General features: G+C 34.4%; 2 long non-coding RNA genes across 3 annotated transcripts in view; one reads left to right on the top strand and one right to left on the bottom strand.

The window, feature by feature from the left end:
* LOC137776767 (uncharacterized) overlaps nt 1-20,291 on the bottom strand; it is a 98,765-nt gene that overhangs the window by 7,873 nt on the left and 70,601 nt on the right. The window contains exon 4 of one of the 2 annotated variants that reach the window (XR_011076314.1): nt 6,585-6,662. The exons of the other annotated variant lie outside the window; for it this stretch is intronic. This is a non-coding gene — a long non-coding RNA (uncharacterized lncRNA). Of the gene's footprint in view, nt 1-6,584; nt 6,663-20,291 lie in introns of those variants that run through there. 2 annotated transcript variants of the gene reach the window in all.
* Nucleotides 1-20,291, top strand: part of LOC137776768 (uncharacterized) — a 551,097-nt gene that overhangs the window by 496,443 nt on the left and 34,363 nt on the right. The gene's annotated exons all lie outside the window — the stretch shown is intronic.

Genomic DNA, 20,291 nt, shown 5'->3' with positions numbered 1-20,291 from the left:
TTTGTGTCCCTCAAATTCATGTGTTGAAAACCTACTGTTCCAGGTGATGGTGTTAGGAGGTGGGGCCTTTGGGAGGAGATTAGGTCCTAAGGGCAGAGCCCTCATGGTGGGATTACTGCTTTTATAAAAGACACTCTCAAGATACCCCTTGCTCTTTCCACCTTGTGAGGACAGAGCAAGGCATTGAAGTCCATTTCTGCTGTTTATAAGCTCCACAGTCTGTGATGTTTTGATATAGCAGCCCGCGTGGACTAAGGCACCATCTTCGGATGTGCTTGTCAGATCTCATTTAGAGATCAAAATTACCCACTAAGAATTTTAATCTTAATCTAACACTAGTATAAAACCATGGTACATTTTTAAAAGAACACTTCAAAATGCTTTACTAATTTTATAATTTGGTAGTCTTATATATATAAGATTTATGTCACTGTGATGTTACAGTAAGACACTAAACCGTGAATATAATGCAAACAAAAATGTCCTGTTAGGATGTTAATAAGACTTTAGTTATATACAATTATACATTACATAATCTAAAACTACATGGATGTATTTTTCTGTTTATATTTTTTAAAGTACACAACCAAATTTATAGCTTCCCAAAATTGTGTATGACAATTTATATCTCTTTTTCTTGTGTAGATTGGGAAGAGATTCCTTTTTGTCCACAGATATTGAACTTCTTTGTAACTTCCTGGAGCTGTAGAACTCAAGCCCATGCAATTATTATCAGACAAGGGAAGCGACTCCTGAAATTGTGTGGCTCATGAATTTCTTTGTGTTGTCATCAACACTGGTAGAATAGGTTATTAAACTGAGCAATGGCTGCTACCCCTGATTAATACCATGTGACAGAGTTTAAATTCTTTCCTATTCAGCCATGTAATACACACACTTCCCAGTCACTGGCTTATGGGATTTTAGGTGACTTGTAGCTCTCTGGTGTTATTTTATCATATCTCAGAGGCTCTACTCTTTACTTTTTCCTTCTTTTCTCTTTTTTAATCTCACAAATAAAACTAAACATATCTACTTATCATGAAATAGTAATCACTAGTGTTTCCAATAAAACCTTTATCAAAAATTATTTCAAGTGAATACAGTTGAAAAGATGTTTCTTAAATAATATTAGGCTTTGAAGTTGCTATAACTATTTCATTTAACAAGATAAGCTTTAATTATTTTCTTATCAAATTGAAAAATTCCTATAACTTTCTATAGGAATCAAAAAAAGCTATATTTTCAAGGTGGCTTCTAACATTACAGGGCTACTTAAATACTCATATATCTATTTGAGGAACTAATATATATATACATATATAAGCAGAGAAGGAAGACATTTCACATTCTAGAAGAAATGAACAGCAGAGTTTCACCGTATGTATTTTAGAGAGGTTTATTCCTGGTATATTCACTCTTAAACAGGTTGGAATGTGCAAGGTGAATTCTACAGCAGTACAACTTAATTCAAAGAGCAAATGCTCTCAAAATTGTAATAAAATTAAATCAATGCTAGGTGTTCCCTCCGCTGTTCTAATTTCTCCCTTACATTAACAAATGCAAATTCTCTCCCCACTCCAGCTCCCCACCCTCCCCTATATACCTGAGCAGTAGATATGATTCTATGCCCAGGGGATTTTGAGAAAACATTTTGTGGTAGGGTATAATTCACAGACTCACAACTCCACACTTAGACAAAAGCAGTTTTCTTCACTTTCAAAGGTAAGAACAGTTCCACTCTGAATGCTTTTGAAAAAAGCATCAGATAAACCAAAACAATTCAAAAAAAAAAAAAAAAAAAGAAAGAAAGCAGATTACATATAAATAAAAAGGGGACATTTTCCACAATAGCTTTCAAAATGTCTAAACATTTTGGCAGTAACAAGGGTCAATTTACAAGCATGTCAACATTATATAAAATGTATTAGGTATCCATTTCAGAACTTAATCTTTCCACTTCACTCCTTGAGAAGGATTTAAACCCATTGCTTTGTTTTCTTTCTTGCTAGAACCCCTTTGTGATATTATGTATTTCCTCTCTGCTCATTTCTTTCTAGTCTCTAATACCTATGTAACATTTGTTTGCACCAAGGTTACACCTTAATTTCACAGACCTTTTCTAGGTCAGCGGAATTAAATTATTATAAATACTGTAAATTTATTTTAAAAGTTTTTAATTGAAATATAGTTGACATACAATATTATTTTAGTTTCAGGTGTACTACCTAGTGATTTGACATTTGCATACATTATGAAATGACCACCACGGTAAGTCTAGTAACCATCTATCCCCATACAAAATTATTAAAATATTATTGACCAAATTTCTTATGCTGTATATTACATCCCCATGGCTTATTTATTTTGTAACTGGAGGTCTGTACCTTTAATCCTCTTCACCTGTTTTACCCACCTCCCCATCTTCTTCCCTTCTAGCAACTACTTGTTTGTTCCCTGTATTTGTGAGTCTGCTTTTGTTATATTATGCTTGTTTGTTTTGTTTTTTAGAGTCCACATATAAATGAGATCATGAAGTAATTTCTCTTTCACCGTCTGACTTATTTCACTTAGCGTAATACCCTCTAGATCCATTCATGTTGCTGCAAATGGCAAGATTTCATTTTTCATGGCTGAGTACTATTCCACTGTATCTATAAACCACATCCAGGAAGAAGTTATTTTTAAAAATTAGATGTGCGTTTACTGACTCTGTCTCTTTATCTGTTACCCTCTCTTTTTCTCTATCATATATATAAATATATATAAAAGTATATATATGTTTACCATACCTATATGCATAAATATATTCATACAAAAAAATGTTGAAAAGTACTTCAGACAGTTGACCTAGCTATCTGGGGATAATGGGTGTGTTAGTTTTCTAGACCTGTTGCAACAAATTTCCACAAACCGGGTGGCTTAAAACAACAGAAATGTATTCTCTCACAGTTCTGGAGGCCAGATGTTCAAAGGCGTCAAGCAGGGTCACACACCCTCCCAAGGCTCTAGGGGAGTATCTTTTCTTGCTTCTTTCGGTTTGTGGTGGCTTCTGGCATTCCTAGGCTTATGGGAGCATAACTCCAATCTCTGCCTCCGTTTTCACATGGCCGTCTCCCTATGTCTTTGTGTCTTCTCTTCTTACAAGGACACCAGTCATGGGATTTAAGTCCCATCCTAATCCAGGTTGATTTAAACTAGAGAGCCTTAACTTAATTATATTTGCAAAGACCCTATTTCTTAATAAGGTCACATTCGGAAGGTCCTGGTGGATATGAATCTGTGGGGGGGACATTTGTCAACCAACTGTAGTGTGATTACTGCTGACTTTTGTTTTCTCCTTTGTGCTGTAATTCCTTTTTCTATGCCTGTGTATTGTTTTCATAATTGGAAATTTGAGGATTTATAATTTTGGAAAAAATATATAATTAGACATGGGTATTCAAGGAATGAAAAGATGCAGATGGACATTAGAATTAGAAAGTCCTATTAATATTGGATGGAGATCTGGATTGTTAAGCCATCTTCTTGGATGTTATTTTTCTTGCTCCAGGCACTGGTTTTTAGGACACTGAGTCCAACTTCTCACTGTTTTTTTAGTAGAGAAATAAAAATCAAATGCACAATGAGATGTCACTACAAATCCACTAGATTGACCAACTTATTTTTTTAATGGAAAAAAATATTGGTGAAGATATAGAGAAATAGTAATTTTCATATATTGGTGGTGGGAATGTAAAATGATGCAGTCTGTGCGGAAAACAGTTTGACAGTTACTCAATAAGTTAAACGTAGGATTAGCATAATACCCAGCAATTCCACTGCTGGGTATATACACACGAGAATTTAAAAAAAAACAAAAAAAAAAGATATCTCTTTCAAAAAATGTGTCCATTCAATCCAAGATGTCCATTTTATCTAATGATTGATGGCATAAAGTTGTTTATAATATTCCCTTTCATATCTCTAAAATGCTGCTCTTTCATGCCAGCTATTTACTTCTTTATTGTGTCTTTATATTTAAAGCATGTCTCTTATGGCCAGCACATAATTATCTTACTTTTTTTATTCATTATGACATGATTTAATTGGAGTGTTTGATAATTTAAGGTAATTATCAATATAGTTAGATTTACATTCACAATTTTACAATTTATTTTCCTTTTGCTTCATCTGTTTTCTGTGTCTCTTTTTGTGTCTTCTTCTATTTAATCTATCTATTGAGAGGTTTAGCTATACCTCTTTGCATTATACCATGGTGGTTGCTCTACAGATAAAAACTTACATCCTTAACTTTGTGCAATCTACTTGCTGCGTCACTTAATGGGAAATGTAGAAAACTTAACAAACATAGGGGATTATCCATCCCCCATTATTTATAAGATAGTTTATATATGTATTAGATGTACATTCTTTATCATCATAAGACAGTGCTATGTTTTTCATTTTGAACATTTTAAAAATCTTGAGGTTTATAAAGCCTAGTAAAACCAAATGGTCTCCTTGGTAGCACCAGATAACCTTAGATGGGTAATTGCCAAAATCCTTCATGTGACAACACATTACACCAGGACAAGTTGGCTATAATATTGAGGAAACATTGGTGGAGAAACTTTTCTGATCTAGCAGTGGACGTTGCCTTCACATACCTTCTTTTTAAGCAATGTAATCCTGGTAACCATATAAAGGTGAGGTATAGGGAACCACTGAGCAGTTCCAAATGGATTTTTAGCCATTACTTTCCACTATGGATTTTGATTATGTACTAGCAACAGTATGTTTATTTTTGCTCAGTCTGAAGCATTCAGTAATCAGAATGTCATGACATTTACAGAGTCTGAAAGCTGTTATTTTTTAGTTTCCTTAACTAGGGCATTCCAATTTATCTATCTGGTGATAGGGAAACCCAATTTACTGGGACAAGTTTTCATGAATTATGTATATACAAGGCTCTGCTCCTTACTCAAAGAGACGGTACTCTCCTTATTAACTCCCTCCCCCAAACTCTGATAGGTCAGCATGGTTGCAGGTTTTATTTGTTTTTAACCATGTTCAGCTGTGCAAGAACACATGCAGTACAAAGCAGACAAAGAGATTTAACTACAGGATTTTTTTATGGTAAGTATTAAAATGGAAGATATATATATTTCTTTTGATACATTTTAATATATTATAATATTATATATTATATATAGAAAGAGAGTGAGAGATTGATTCAAGAACAGAACAATTCTCAGAAAATTTAGAAAATGATATATTACATTCAGTAAATTATCTAGTGATAAATGGTGTGTATGTATATATATATGGAGCATGAAACTTTAATCCTCTAACAATCTGAAAGTCAAATTAGGGCTTTTTTCAAATTATTTGAGGTGTAGTCATTTTGAGTTTCTGCATATTTTAAGGCAATAGGATATAAAATTACTTTGCAAGCTCAAAGAGCTACCACATAGGAAACTCAAACAAAACCTAATATGCTGTTTATTGCTAGCTTAGTTTACCTGTGTCACTCAAGCAGACTTTTGTTTTGTTTCTCCATGATATAGTCCACAAAATCTTTCAGGGCATTACAGGGGTGTTTCTTAGCCAGGCAACCTCCAGAAATCGACTTTGTTATGATCCTGATCTCTGCTTAGTTATGAGGCAACACCTTTCCCATGGCAATAATGACGCCTTAATCATTCCCTCCCCTCTTACTCTGCAGCCAGCTAAACTTCACCAACTGTATGAAAATAAACTGTTTCGAACACCACTTGCATTCATTACCGCTTTAATAGAAGAGAAATTGCAAGTAAGATTAGTCCTATTACACGGAGAATGTTGCTAAATGGATTCATTTTACAGCAGGTGGTTCAAATAGTACCCATCCAATTAGCATATACAGAAACTACTCCTTAGAAAATGAGCAAGCATAAAAGACATAAATTTGATCACCTTTTAAGTCTTTAGATAGTCGTACTTATATTTTAAATAATCTACTAAAAGATAAGAGAAAAATAAAGCTCAATTAAAAAATGACCCATTGTTGCATATCAACATTTGCAAAGCGTTTACATATTTCCTCACTTATTCAATATTTATTGATTTAATTATATTCTACTCTAAAGAAAATTTTAAAGCAGCTTTATTTTTCAATATTTAATTCTTTCAACCAATAAATATTTACCACGTAAATTGCATAGGTAGGCACCATGCCTGTACTAAGGATCCAATGGTAAGCAAAATATACATGCCCTTGATGTGAGTTATGTAAACAGTAGAACAAAACAAAATAAAACACAACATGAAAGATAAGAAAAAGCAAAATCAATTAGGTAATTTAGATGAGTTTGAGAGTAAATATAAAATCTTTAAATGAATAATATGAATTCTACACATTTATTAGACCATAGGTGTTTCATAGACATCAAAAAGTAGATGCATAATCAGTAATCAATTTGAAAATTTCTGTGAAGTAAAAATACGTCAATATTATTATGCTAAGCATGGCTAACATTCATAAGGAGGCAAAAGTGATACTAAAAATTATGTTCAATAGAAACAGTGATACAGGGATTTCCCTGGTTGTCCAGTGGTTAAGACTCTGCGCTTCCACTGCAGGGGGCACAGGTTCAATCCCTGGTCTGGGAACTAAGATCCTGCAAGCCACACGGCACAGCCTAAAATAAAACAAGTAAAAATATTCTAAAAAAGAAAAAAACAGTGATACATATGTCTATTTCTTATACTTATGAATAGCAATGTGTTCTTAAGACATACAGCAAAGAAAAGTAAATAAAAGTATCACTTGCGATATTTCTTCCTGTGTTGTTCAGTACGGTAGCGATTAGCCACATGCAGTTATTTAAATTTAAAATTAAATTAATTAAAATTAGTTAGAAATTCAGTTCCTCAGCTGCATTGGACACATTTCAAGTGTTCAGATAATCATCTCAGAATGTTCTATTGCATGTCTGGCTCTGATCTAGGCAATCTATTCAAACATGCACCTAAAACTTCAAAACATATGAAAAAAACATTCCATCAGTGAAACATTTTGGACATTCTTGTGAATACTGTTGTACCATGTCTAGTTCAGTTTGTTTATTTTTATGATTCTTTAATTTTTCCTATGGTCTATGTGGTCATTCACTATCTTCCTTCATTTACATTTATCTTTAGTTTTTCTCTTCTTTGAATCAAACCCTCTAGTTACTTATTGTAATGAGAGTCTACATTTCTGCACTGCCCACTGCTATATGGAGATAACATCACACACACACAATCAATTTAATTAAATGCTATAATATTTTGTCAGATAATAATGTGTCAAAGTCAGTTCATTAATTGTAAAGAATGACCGTATAATGTAAAGATATTAATAATAGGGGAAAATGAGTGTGGAACATATGGGAAATCTCTGTGCTATCTTTCTATAAATTAAAACTGTTATAAATTTAAATTTTTTTTTTTAAAAAAGCAGCAGACATGGAGAGGTTGTGGTTTATTTTCAGTTGGGGCAAGAAGGATAAAATCCAGTAATTTTATCCTCTTCCGGGCTGTTGTCATTTTATGATGAAGTAACACCTACTTGTCATGAAAATGTAACAGATGAAACTCTCTACCCCAGATGGTTGACTCCAAGGAAGTACCTCTACTTCCACACTTGTCAAACCCATCATCGGCCATATTGGCCATAACTTCATATAGTACTAAAGTAAACATTAAAATTGCATAAATTCTCAAGACAAATCGGGGGAGGATCTTAACTATGCACAAACTGTGCTCTAATCTCAAGAAAAGCTTGTAAAAGTGTTTTAAGAAAAACAAAAAGGAATTTAGTCCTATGAGCCTGCAATTCTACTACTGTTGTAAATACTCAAAATAAATGAATGATATGCTCACCTAAAGACTTAGATAAGAATATGTATAGCAGCATTAATTCAGAAGTGTCAAAATTAATCCCAACCCAAGTTTTATCGATAGTGAAATACGTACTTAAAAGTGTCATTCATTCATACAATGGGACACTATACAAGGAAAAACCTACAACTCCATGCAAAAAATATAGCTAAACATCCTAATCATGGTGCTAATTGAATGAAGCCATACACTAAAAATGCCTGCCAAGGCACTCATATAGATAAAATTCAAAACAGGCAGAGCTAACCCATGTGTTAGAAGGCAGAATAATAGTCTCATTTAGAAGGATGCAGTAGGAGAGTGAATGGGACAAACAAACACAAGAAAGGCTTGGGGTGTTAGTAATGTCTCGGTCTTTGTGGGCGGTTACTCAGATACATTTCTGTTGAGAAAATTCAATGACGTATATATTTATATTCTGCATAATTCTTCAATTAAAGCAAAATTGAAAGGGGATGGAAAAAGTATTACGTCATTAGGTGCAAGTAACCATAGACATGGAAATGAAAGACTTTATTTTTTAAGGGTTTTTTTGTTGTTGTTGTTTTTGTTTCCTGTTTTCTTTTTGGCCGCATGGCATGTGGGATCTTAGTTCCCCAACCAGGGATTGAACTTGCTCCCCTTGCATTGGAAGCTCAGAGCCTTAACCACTGGACCTCTGGGGAAGTCCCATGAAATGAAAGACTTCAAATACATTTTTATTCATCATAGTAACTTTCCCTACAAAGTGAAAAAGGTATAATTAAATATATTAACCATATGGAATTTGTTGGAACTTTGGATATCTATTAATGAATTGAATAAATAAAGTCAGATTGAAATATGTGATGCTGCTTTCTAGGGAGAGATATGGGAGAAACTGAATAGGTACTAACTGCACAATTCTTCCCATAAGCTTCATGAATCCTATATCGCATTCCAAATCATTTGGGGGAACCTCCTAGTTTGTAAATCCTCTTTGGTGTGTTAAAGAAGCAAATTATGTTGTCTTAAAGGTTAATGGAAAGTAGTGGAATAAGAGTAATGGTATTCAGTCTTGCAGTTAAACCCTAGGAAAGAGGCACAAAGACATCAGGCATGGCAGTAAGAAAATAATGAGTGCGTGTAGACTCAAGGGAAGTCTAAGTTCTTTGCTATAATGCAGTGCTCTTGACAGACAAGGACTATCTCAGACTGAAGCTGGAAATGGTTTGAGGCTTGGGTTGAGTGTTAAAAAGTAAACTTAGTCCAAATTGTGAGGTGTCATTTATCCCACGCTAAAATGTGTACATTCTATTCGGTTTTCTCATGTCTGTGTTTTAGAAAGTTAATTCTGGGAACAGGAATTCATTGTTGATCCGAGATAGTGAGACATAAGCTGCTTCTGATTGGTTCCTATTAAAATAGCAAAATAGATTGATTTGCAAAACTTTCCAACCATGGCTGTTAGAGAAAAAATATATTAGGATAGAGCACCTCTAAGTTATGTCAGCTAACTGTTACTTAATTGATAGAGAGAAGGGTGTGCAAATCACCCACCTCCCTTGAAAAAAAGGGATGAGTCATTTCTGTTGCTCCGGGTGACCAGTGACATTTCTGCAGGTATTTCATGTCCTGAAGAACCTCAGCCACTTAGCTCCAATTCACCAAATTAGCAGTGACATGAGTCTAGGGACATGATCCATTTCCAGATAACACCAGGAACATTATAAGGTATTTAACAGAGAGTTAACATTTAAATCAAGGATGCGTTTTATGGTGAAAGAAACACTAAATTATTTGAATATATTCATTTAAAAAATTGAATCACTAGGTTCAATGCAGTGAGTCAGGAATACTGGATGCTTACCGTAAGGGACATATAAGATAGTATGAAATGTCAAATGACAAAACTAAAACAATTTAGTGATGAGCTTGATGTCCTTTATTAAAGGAAAACAACCATGGACTGGGTGAGTACAGTGCCTGGCAAGCAGTGGAGAACCCTTCCTGAGGGATTTGGGGCAAGACCAAGTTTTACGGAGCATTAGAAGATACAAGCAAAACGGGGCGTGATTGGCTAGGAGGTCCGGGATTTTCTTGTAGGGTAGCAGGTTCTATTTTCCAGGGTAAGGGGAGCTAGTAAGGCGGAGTTGGAGGAGGGTGATTGGTGCATGTTGTTTCTTTGACAGGATGATTTAGGTGTAGATTTGCGACGTGGGCTGGGCCACTGGGGCGGCCATTTTGTGGGTCTTCATATATATGAATTAACTCTATCAGAAAGAAAAACATGTACACAAATGGCCAAATAACCAAGGTTCAGAGATACAGCTCAATGGCAGATGCCATTTGCACTCAGGGGCCTTTTGTAGTATAGTGGAGCTGGAAATGAAGGCTCTTGGGCAAAATGTGCTTTCATCTCGCTCTGACAGATATTTCCTATTTTAAGCATATGATTATTTTTGTAAAGTTCCCTCAAATACTGTAAGGAATAAGTGTCTAGCTTTGCATAGTTAAAATACGTAATGTTTGATTCTAACACTATTTCTGTGGTCCTACAATCTTATTTCCATTGAAAGGGAATGGGTTCTTCCTAATCCTACTGTAAATTAAGTACATTAATCTGAACAATGAAAATTGCATTTCAGCTTATGCCCTCACAAGAGAAATTCTAACACATCATTTCCTAACTTTTTATATTTACCGTACTTCCTTTTGGTTTTCCTCTGTTTCCCGCTCATAGAGATGAAAGGCTACTCTGATTTTTTTGTTTTACATGAATACCGTATCATATTATTCCAGGATATAATGGTTGCGTTTTCTCCCATTATTTTGAAACTTCTTTCCAATGGAGATTGTTTGATTTTATGAAACTCTCTGGTTTAATTATTTCTTTGAATCTGATTCTGATGGGAATTTTAACAAAACGAAATACTTACATTTCAATAGTCATTGCTAATTCCATGATGTGTTATTTTCAAGTGAATAAAATTTTCATTTTAATTCATAGCAATTGTTAAAAATGTGTTTTATTTTTCTATTTTAAGATAAAATTTTACTTTACTTCTCGATGTCTATTTAGATAGACTATCTAAAATGACTGTAGGAATAAATAATGACTATTTGATTCTGAAAAAATAAACAAACAAAAAGTCAAGAAGAGGAAGAGTTGAATTAATATTATTTCTTCACAGAGTTAATTCCAAATACATACTGTGTTTTCTCCACAGTTTTCACACAAAACTAAGACAACTGGTATAAACTAAACATCAGTCAATCTGTGGATGATTTGGTCTATTATGCAAAAATTTCTTTGGAATTTTTAAATCAGATTAATTGGAAAAATACAAAACAATTTTAAGAGTTTTCTCAGATATTAATTGATACAAAATTAATTCAAATTTAATTTTAAGAAAAAATAATTTTGGTTCATGTAACTGGTTGTTATCAGGTCAGGGACTTGAAGCCTTAGCATGAAGACAGTCTCTTTCATTATTTGCTTCTGATTTTCCTGGATTGGCTTTGCTCATTGACAGTTCTCCCCTCATAGTTGTTACCAGCAACTGTAGTCTTACGTAATTTTATGGTTAAGAATCCTAGACTACAAAGCAAGCCTTTTTCTGAATAACTCCAGAAAACTTTCTGGAGTTGATTCTAAATGAACTAGCATAGATCATGTGACAATATCTAAAGCATTGAAATGGAATGGAATAACTGGCTTAGCATGTGCCTAGCACATGGCATTTTAGTTTTAAATATTATTGGTGAATTGGTACAGCACTATGGAAAACAGTATGGAGGTTCCCCTCGAAATGATAGAAAAAATAAAATATTTTTCCTCAAGAAAAAAAAAAAAGTAGAACTCCATTTGATCCAGCAATCCCACTGTTCAGTATATAGCCAAAGGAAAAGAAGACAGGTTATCAAAGACATATCTGCATATACATGTTCATTACAGCACTATTCACAGTCAGCAAATATGTAAACAACTTGTGTCTATCAAGTGATGAATTAATAAAAAAAAAGATGTGGTATATATCTATACAGTCGTCCCTGAGAATCCAAGGGGGATTGGTTTCAGGACCCACCTTGGATACAAAAATCCACAGATGCTCAAATCCTATCATTGGCCCTCTGAATCCACAGGTTCCTCATCTGTGGAGCCAACCAATTGAATATCATCGAACATAGTACACGATCCAGATATGGAACTCACAGATAAGAGGAGCCAATGGTATATTTATTGAAAAAATCTGCATATAAGTGGACTTTTGCAGTTCAAATCCATGTTGTTCAAGGGTCAACTGTATATATATATATATATATATATATATATATATTTTTTTTTTTTTTTTTTTTTTCAGCCACGAGAAAGAAGGAAATCCTGCCATTTGTGACAACATGGGTGGGGACTTCAGGGTATTACACTAAATAAGTCAGACACAGAAAGACAAATACTGCATGGTGTCAGTAATATGTGGAATCTAAACAGAAACAAAACCAAACAAACAAAAAAATGAACATCATAGAATCATAGAAACAGAATAGAAAAGTGGTCGCCAAGGGCTAACTGGGAGCTAGGGGAAATAGGGTGTGGTTGGTATAAACTTCCAATTATAAGATGAATAAGGTCTGAGGATCTAAGGTACAACATGGTGACTATAGTTGATAATACTGTACTGTATATTTGAAATTTGCTAAGAGAGAAGAACTTAAATGTTTTCACCAAAAAAGAAAAGTGAGGGGATGGATGTGCTAACAATGTGGGGGAGTCCTTTCACAGTGTATACGTTAGAATAATATAGAGTGTGAGACTATGTTTGGGCACTTACTCTTTGTTTATATTAGATATTAGCCTCCATCATAACATACTTATTAAATTTCCAAGTTGAGCAGTTCTGTAATTGTAACTATTGTTGCTGTACCTGTAACAAAACATGCTTATGATAGTAAAACAAATAGAAGTGCCCACAAATACTATTTTTTAAATTCACTTGTACTGTTCCTCTTGTAATTGTGCATGACAAAATCAAATTTCTAAAAATTTTAGCATGAAAAATAAAATTTGTATCAGTCAAAAATATGTATGTATATATATTATATACACACAATTATTATTATTCGTCGACACATGGGTGAGTAGGGTTGGAATCAAATTACATAGACTGAGAAAGGGGAAGGGGTCATTACCAAATGAAAATAAACTACTTTTGTTACCAGAATAAGAGGTCCAAAATGCAAAGCAACAGATGTACTTCGGTCTTATGGAGATATATCCTTCAATTATTACATAAAATGATATTCAAAAACAATTATATGTGTATATATATATATATATATATATATATATATATATATATATATATATATAAAAGCAGAGGACAAAGACGTCTACCATATATATCATTTTGGTTCTTTAGGTAAGAGAGGACATTTTACCTTCAAAACCACCAGAACACTGTACAACGGCCATATGTGTTTAAGGACCTCTACGTCAATATTCAGTGAACTACAATAGCAATTTTAACAATGATATTCCCTTTTGTGCATTATACTTGTAATGCACACAGACTGCTGTCTCTGCTCAGTGAGACAACTTGACCAGTGGTCACAGACTAACCCCTGACCTCTGTCAACAACAATCTATGCATGATTGCCTCTAAGTCAAAGTTCATAAACTAGAGTGTCGGTGAGCAGCCCATGGCCATCATAGGCAGATATAGGTGAATACCAAAATTAAATGGATATGCATTAGCATTTTATTAGCATTTTTTAAAATCCTGTATAGGAATGCGTGTGTGTAAAATATAATATATTAGAGATTTAAAACCAGATCAATAAACTAACATTTATTGATAAATTGTGTGCTAAGAATGCTACATATAATTCTGTATATCCTGTGTCATTTTCAAAAGAATATAGACTGGCATTTTGATGAGAAACATTAGTTCAATTAAATTAAGATTTATTCTAAACACACAGTTTAAAAACTACCTTTAATAGAATACCTAATCATTTATACTAATTTGTTCTCAAGTATAAAGAACCCACAGGGGAAATTATTAGTTGAAGAGTGAGACACTATTTTTTATTTGTACAATTTTGATAATATAAAATCAATGATAAACTATATAAAGGTGTAAAAAATCATACTGGAGTGCTAATAAGTTTTCATGCAAATAGAATGATGCATTCTGTGAAAATTATGCTTACTTATCAAAATTATTTGCCCTCATGGAAGCAAATCTTATATGCAATAATATTACAACTATGGAATACAAAACAGAAAGCCATGCAATAAAATAAAAGCTGAAAGAAACTTACAATAATATCAATAGTTTTGATTTTCAAGATATGTTGATTTTTCCTCAAGGCAGAGAATATGGGTATGCATACCTGCAGGCAGATGGTGAATGTGGTGAACTAGTCATCTGGTAAACCAGGGATGGTCGTGACCTCATTGAAACAAATATATCTCTTAACTATAGAAGAAATCCCACATTCAGTGACAACAATGTAGGAAAAGAAATATCAAAAAGGGTAATATAAAAGGCAATTTGTCTTATTTTCAGACTTACTGAAAATGCTGAGGAAAAAATATAGTCTCCAATGTGTATATTACTTCTCTTCTATCTACTCTTCTCTCTTTGGGGGGTTGATTTCAGATGTTCATATGTAGAAATCACCATTTTTTTGTTAGCATAGGCAGAGTTTTGTAAGACATAAAAGTTAAACTAAAGGTTTTCTCTAAAGTAGTAATGAGATGCAAAACTTGCTTAAATCAAGCAATTTTTACTTTTTTTCTAAATTAACCTATTAGTGACTTATTATAACCCATTGTTAACTGTATACTAAACTAGTTTTTATCTTTAAAGAGAAATGTCTATAATGGCTATATGAACACATTACTATTAATTCAAATATGTAAGTGTAGAATTAACTGTTTAATAACATCTTCAATAGTATATATTTGAATAATTATTTTTATTAAAATACAACCTGAGATATATCTGATTGTTCAAACTCTAACTGCATGAAAGATGTAAGTATAGCCTTTTGAGATTGTGCGACTCATGTTACAGGCTTACCTTATTCACACACATGAAATCTGTAAAGCCCAAAATTAATCCCTAAGGCATGTTAATGTGCTTCTTTGACAACCCTTATTAACTATACAAGGTATTTAAATTGCAGATACCCTGCCGAGTGAATATTCAGAAGACACTTGGCAACTCTACACCAGAACACCAGATGCTCCTTACAGAACATTACTTGTTTTATTTTGTGATTTATGGAAGATTGATTTAGTTTTGTATTTTCATGGCACTAGAGAGAGAAAAATGAAGGAAGGAAGGAAGGAAGGAAGGAACGTGAGGGGGGGAGGGAGGAAGGAAGGAAGGGAAGTCACTCAGACGTCGAGTCAATCATATGTCAGACACTTTTACATTCTTTCCCTCAAAACTGTTATATGAACACACATCTTCATTCCTCTCTCACCTTTTCTCTCACTGCCTTAGCTTGTCTCTTTCTGTGGCCCCACTTGACTCTTTGATGTGGAAATTTCTGATTTTCCAGTCTTTCCATGGCACTATCGATTGAAATTATTTTAAGTTGCTAAAAATTAAGTATAACTGTCTTTATTTTACTTTATTTTAATGTTAATTAAGTAACTTGCCTTCTGTCTTAAAAAAAAACGGGTGTTGTTTTTGCTTACCCAAAAGGAACTGATTTACACCCTTTGGGGCTTACAATATTCTTGATAATTGATGATTATAAGGTGATTTTTTTCCCCAAAGACAGCAATAGAAATTTTTAGTAATCAAGCGGTTCCCCAGGGAGCAGGGAGGATGACCATTCTTCTAACCTACCACAAGCTCTGAATACAGGTCTATCCCTTCCCTCTCATTACTGTGCATTTCCTTGAACAGGAAGCCACAGCAGAATACAGTGAAATAACCACGGATGTCAGAGTCTGACAGACTTGGTCTTAATCCCATTTCCACCTCATCTTGGCCTGCATACTTTACATACTCTCAGCCTCAAATTTCTCTCTCATAATTGACAGAACAATGCCTGCTTCTCAGGGTTGATAGAAAACTTAAATTGCTAATATGAACTTTAAATGAGTTGACATCACATTAAAAAAAGAACAGTGCTTGACGTCTATCTTTTGATTATAATTTATTATATTATTTCAGTCTTTCCCAACTACATATTTTTTTTAATTTAGTTTTTTTTTGAAGCAGGGGCATGAAATATGGGGATAATGAAGGGAACTGAAAAAGGAAACTCAAGAGATTATAAATAGATATGAGTGAATTTTCCATTCACATAAACTGCTGCATTAAGATTTTAGCAAGTGCTTCCCTGGTGGCGCAGTGGTTAATAATCCGCCTGCCAATGCAGGGGACACAGGTTCGAGCCCTGGTCTGGGAAGATCCCACACGCTGCAGAGCAACTAAGCCCATGCACCACAACTACTGAGCCTGCGCTCTAGAACCCACGAGCCCCAACTACTGAGCCCGTGCGCCACAACTATTGAATCCTGCACTCTGCAACAAGAGTAGCCACCGTAATGAGAAGCCCTGTGCACCGCAACAAAGAGTAGTCCCCGCTGGCTGCAACTAGAGAAAGCCCGCATGCAGCAATGAAGACCCAACGCAGCCAAAAATAAATAAATTAATTAATTAATTAATTAATTTTAAAAAAAGATCTTAGCAAAGATTTATGGCTACTCAGAATTGAATATTGGTCCTTGCTGACCTGGCCCCCTCACTAACTCTTAACCTCCACCCTCTGCTTTCACCAATCTGTGCCCAGTACTTGAGTCATAACAATCCAAAGTAGCACTTCTAGTCAACAAGAAAGACTCCTTTTGTACATAAATCCAAAGACTCCAAGATTGTTTTAAACTCTCCCATGTGGAATATGGACTCTGAAGCTTTCTAACCCATTGTACTTCTTTTTTTCATATATTTGAATTTTTGTGGTAAAATATACATAACATAAAACTTGCATTTGAACCGTTATTAAGTGTATAATTCAGTGGAAATAGTTGCAAGCATCATCATTATTTCCAAACAGTTTCATCACCCCAGAGACTCTAAGGCCATTTTGCTCATTTCCCCTCACCCTAGCCCCTGGTAAAGTTTATTCTATTTTCTCTCTCTATGAGTTTCCCTATTCTAAATATCCTAATCAAGTGAAATCATACAATATTTGTCCTTTTGTGTCTGGCTTATTTCACTTAGCATAATGCTTTTGTGGTTCATGTATGTTGTAGCCTGTATGAGAACTTCATCACTTTCTTATGGTTAAATAACATTTCACTGTATGTACATACCGTTGTATTAGTTTTCCAGGCTGCTATAACAAAAGGCCACAAACTGGGTGGCTTAAACAACAGAAATTTATTGTCTTACAGTTCTGTGGGCTGGGAGTCCATGATAAGTAGTCAGCAGGGTTGGTTCCCTCTGAGAGCTGTGAGGAAGGATCTAATCCAGGCTTTTCTCCTTGGCTCATAGATGGTCATTTTCTCCTTTTGCCTCTTTATATTGTTTTCCCTCTCTGCATGTCTATCTCCAAATTTCCCACTTGTATAACGACACCATTCATACTGGATTAAGGGCTCAACCTACTCCAGTATGGTCTCATCTTAACTAATTACTTTTCCAACAACGCTATTTTTAAATAAGATCACATTTTGAGATACTAGAGGTTAGGAATTTTGGAGGGACAAAATTAAACCCAAAACAACCACTTTTTGTTTTATCCATCCATCTATCTGTTGATAGACACTTGGGTTGTTTCCACTTTTGGGCCATTGTTAATAATATTGCAGAGAATATTGGCACACAAGTTATCTATTTCGTCTCTATTTCCAATTCTTTTGGGTATATATAGCTAGGAATAGAACATATGGACCATATGGTAATTCTATGTTTAGCTTATTGAGGAGCTGTCTAACTTTTTCAGAGAGCTCCATCATTTTACATTTTCACCAGCAATGTATAAGCATTCCAATTTCTCCACATCATTACCAATACTTGCTATTGTCTGCTTTTTAAAATTATAGCTATACTAGAAGATGTAAAGTCATAGATAATTGTGCTGATGAGCTGCATTACCCTAATGATTAACGAAGATGAGCATCTTTTCATGCACTTATTGGCCATTTGTATATCTTCCTTGGAGAAATATTTATTCAAGTTCTTTGCCCATTTTTAAATTGAATTTTTTCTATATTTTGTTGAGTTTTAGGAATTCTTTATATATTCTTAATATTAAACCCTTATCATATGTGATTTGAAAATATTTTATCCTATTCCATAGACTGTGCTTTCACAGTCTTGCTAATGACATTTTATGAACAAAAGCTTTTAATTTTTATATTTATCACTTTTTTCTTTTGGTGTTAACTAAGAATCTATTGCCAAATCCAGGGTAATGAAGATGTATGCCTATATTTTCTTCTAAGAGTTTTAAGGTTTTAGCACTTATTAGGTCATTGATCTTTTTTTTTTTTTTTGACATCTTTGTTGGAGTATAATTGCTTTACATTGTTGTGTTAGTTTCTGCTGTATAACAAAGTGAATCAGCTATACGTATACTTATATCCCCATATCACCTCCCTCTTGCATCTCCCTCCCACCCTCCCTATCCCAACCCTCTAGATGGTCACAAAGCACCGAGCTGATCTCCCTGTGCTATGTGGCTGCTTCCCACTAGCTAGCTATTTCACATTTGGTAGTGTATATATGTCTATGCCACTCTCTCACTTCGTCCCAGCTTACACTTCCCACTCCCCGTGTCCTTAAGTCCACTCTCTAGGTCTGTGTCTTTATTCCTATCCTGCCCCTAAGTTCTTCAGAACCACTTTTTTTTTTTAGATGCCATATATATGTGTTAGCATACCGTATCTGTTTTTCTCTTTCTGACTTACTTCACTCTGTATGACAGATTCTAGGTCCATCCACCTCACTAAAAATAGCTCAATTTCATTTCTTTTTATGGCTGAGTAATATTCCTTTGTATATATGTGCCACATCTTCTTTATACATTAATCTGCCAGTGGACACTTAGGTTGCTTCCATGTCCTGGCTATTGTAAATAGTGCTGCAGTGAACATTGTGGTACATGACTCTTTTTGACTTATGGTTTTCTCAGGGTATATGCCCAGGACTGGAATTGCTGGGTCATGTAGTAGTTCTATTTTTAGTTTTTAAGGAACCACCATACTGTTCTCCATAGTGGTTGTATCAATATACATTCCCACCAACAGTGTAAGAGGGTTCCCTTTTCTCCACACCCTATATAGAATTTATTGTTTGTAGAATTTTTGATGATGGCCATACTGACTGGTGTGAGGTGATACCTCACTGTAGTTTTGATTTGTATTTCTCTAATGATTAGTGATGTTGAGCATCCTTTCATGTGTTTGTTGGCAATCTGTACATCTTCGTTGGAGAAATGTCTATTTAGGTCTTCTGCCCATTTTTGGACTGGGTCGTTTGTTTTTTGATATTGAGCTGCATGAGCTGCTTGTATATTTTGGAGATTAATCCTTTGTCAGTTGCTTCGTTTGCAAATATTTTCTCCCATTCAGGGTTGTCTTTTCATCTTGTTTATGGTTTCCTTTGTTGTGCATAAGCTTTTAAGTTTCATTAGGTCCCATTTGTTTATTTTTGTTTTTATTTCCATTTATCTAGGAGATGGGTCAAAAAGGATCTTGCTGTGATTTCTGTCATAGAGTGTTCTGCCTATGTTTTCCTCTAAGAGTTTTACAGTGTCTGGCCTTACATTTAGGTTTTAATCCATTTTGAGTTTATTTTTGTGTATGGTGTTAGGGAGTGTTCTAATTTCATTCTTTTACATGTAGCTGTCCAGTTTGCCCAGCACCACTTATTGAAGAGGCTGCCTTTTCTCCATTGTATATTCTTGCCTCCTTTATCAAAGATAAGGTGACCATTTGTGCATAGGTTTATCTCTGGGCTTTCTGTCCTGTTCCATTGATCTATATTTCTGTTTTTGTGCCAATACCATACTGTCTGGATTACTGCAACTTTGTAGTATAGTCTGAAGTCAGGAAGCCTGATTCCTCCAGCTCCATTTTTCTTTCTCCAGATTGCTTTGGCTATTCGTGGTCTTTTGTGTTTCCATACAAATTGTGAAATTTTTTGTTCTAGTTCTGTGAAAAATGCTATTGGTAGTTTGATAGGGATTGCACTGAATCTGTAGATTGCTTTGGGTAGTATAGTCATTTTCACAATATTGATTATTCCAATCCAAGAACATGGTATATCACTCCATCTGTTTGTATCATCCTTAATTTCTTTCATCAGTGTCTTATAGTTTTCTGCATACAGATCTTTTGTCTCCTTAGGTAGGTTTATTCCTAGGTATTTTATTCTTTTTGTTGCAGTGGTAAA

The sequence above is a fragment of the Eschrichtius robustus genome, chromosome 14 (assembly GCF_028021215.1).
Source record: "Eschrichtius robustus isolate mEscRob2 chromosome 14, mEscRob2.pri, whole genome shotgun sequence".
Taxonomy (NCBI): Eukaryota; Metazoa; Chordata; class Mammalia; order Artiodactyla; family Eschrichtiidae; genus Eschrichtius; species Eschrichtius robustus.
Note: the sequence above shows the minus strand (reverse complement) of the source record. Positions and strands in the feature narration are given on the sequence as shown.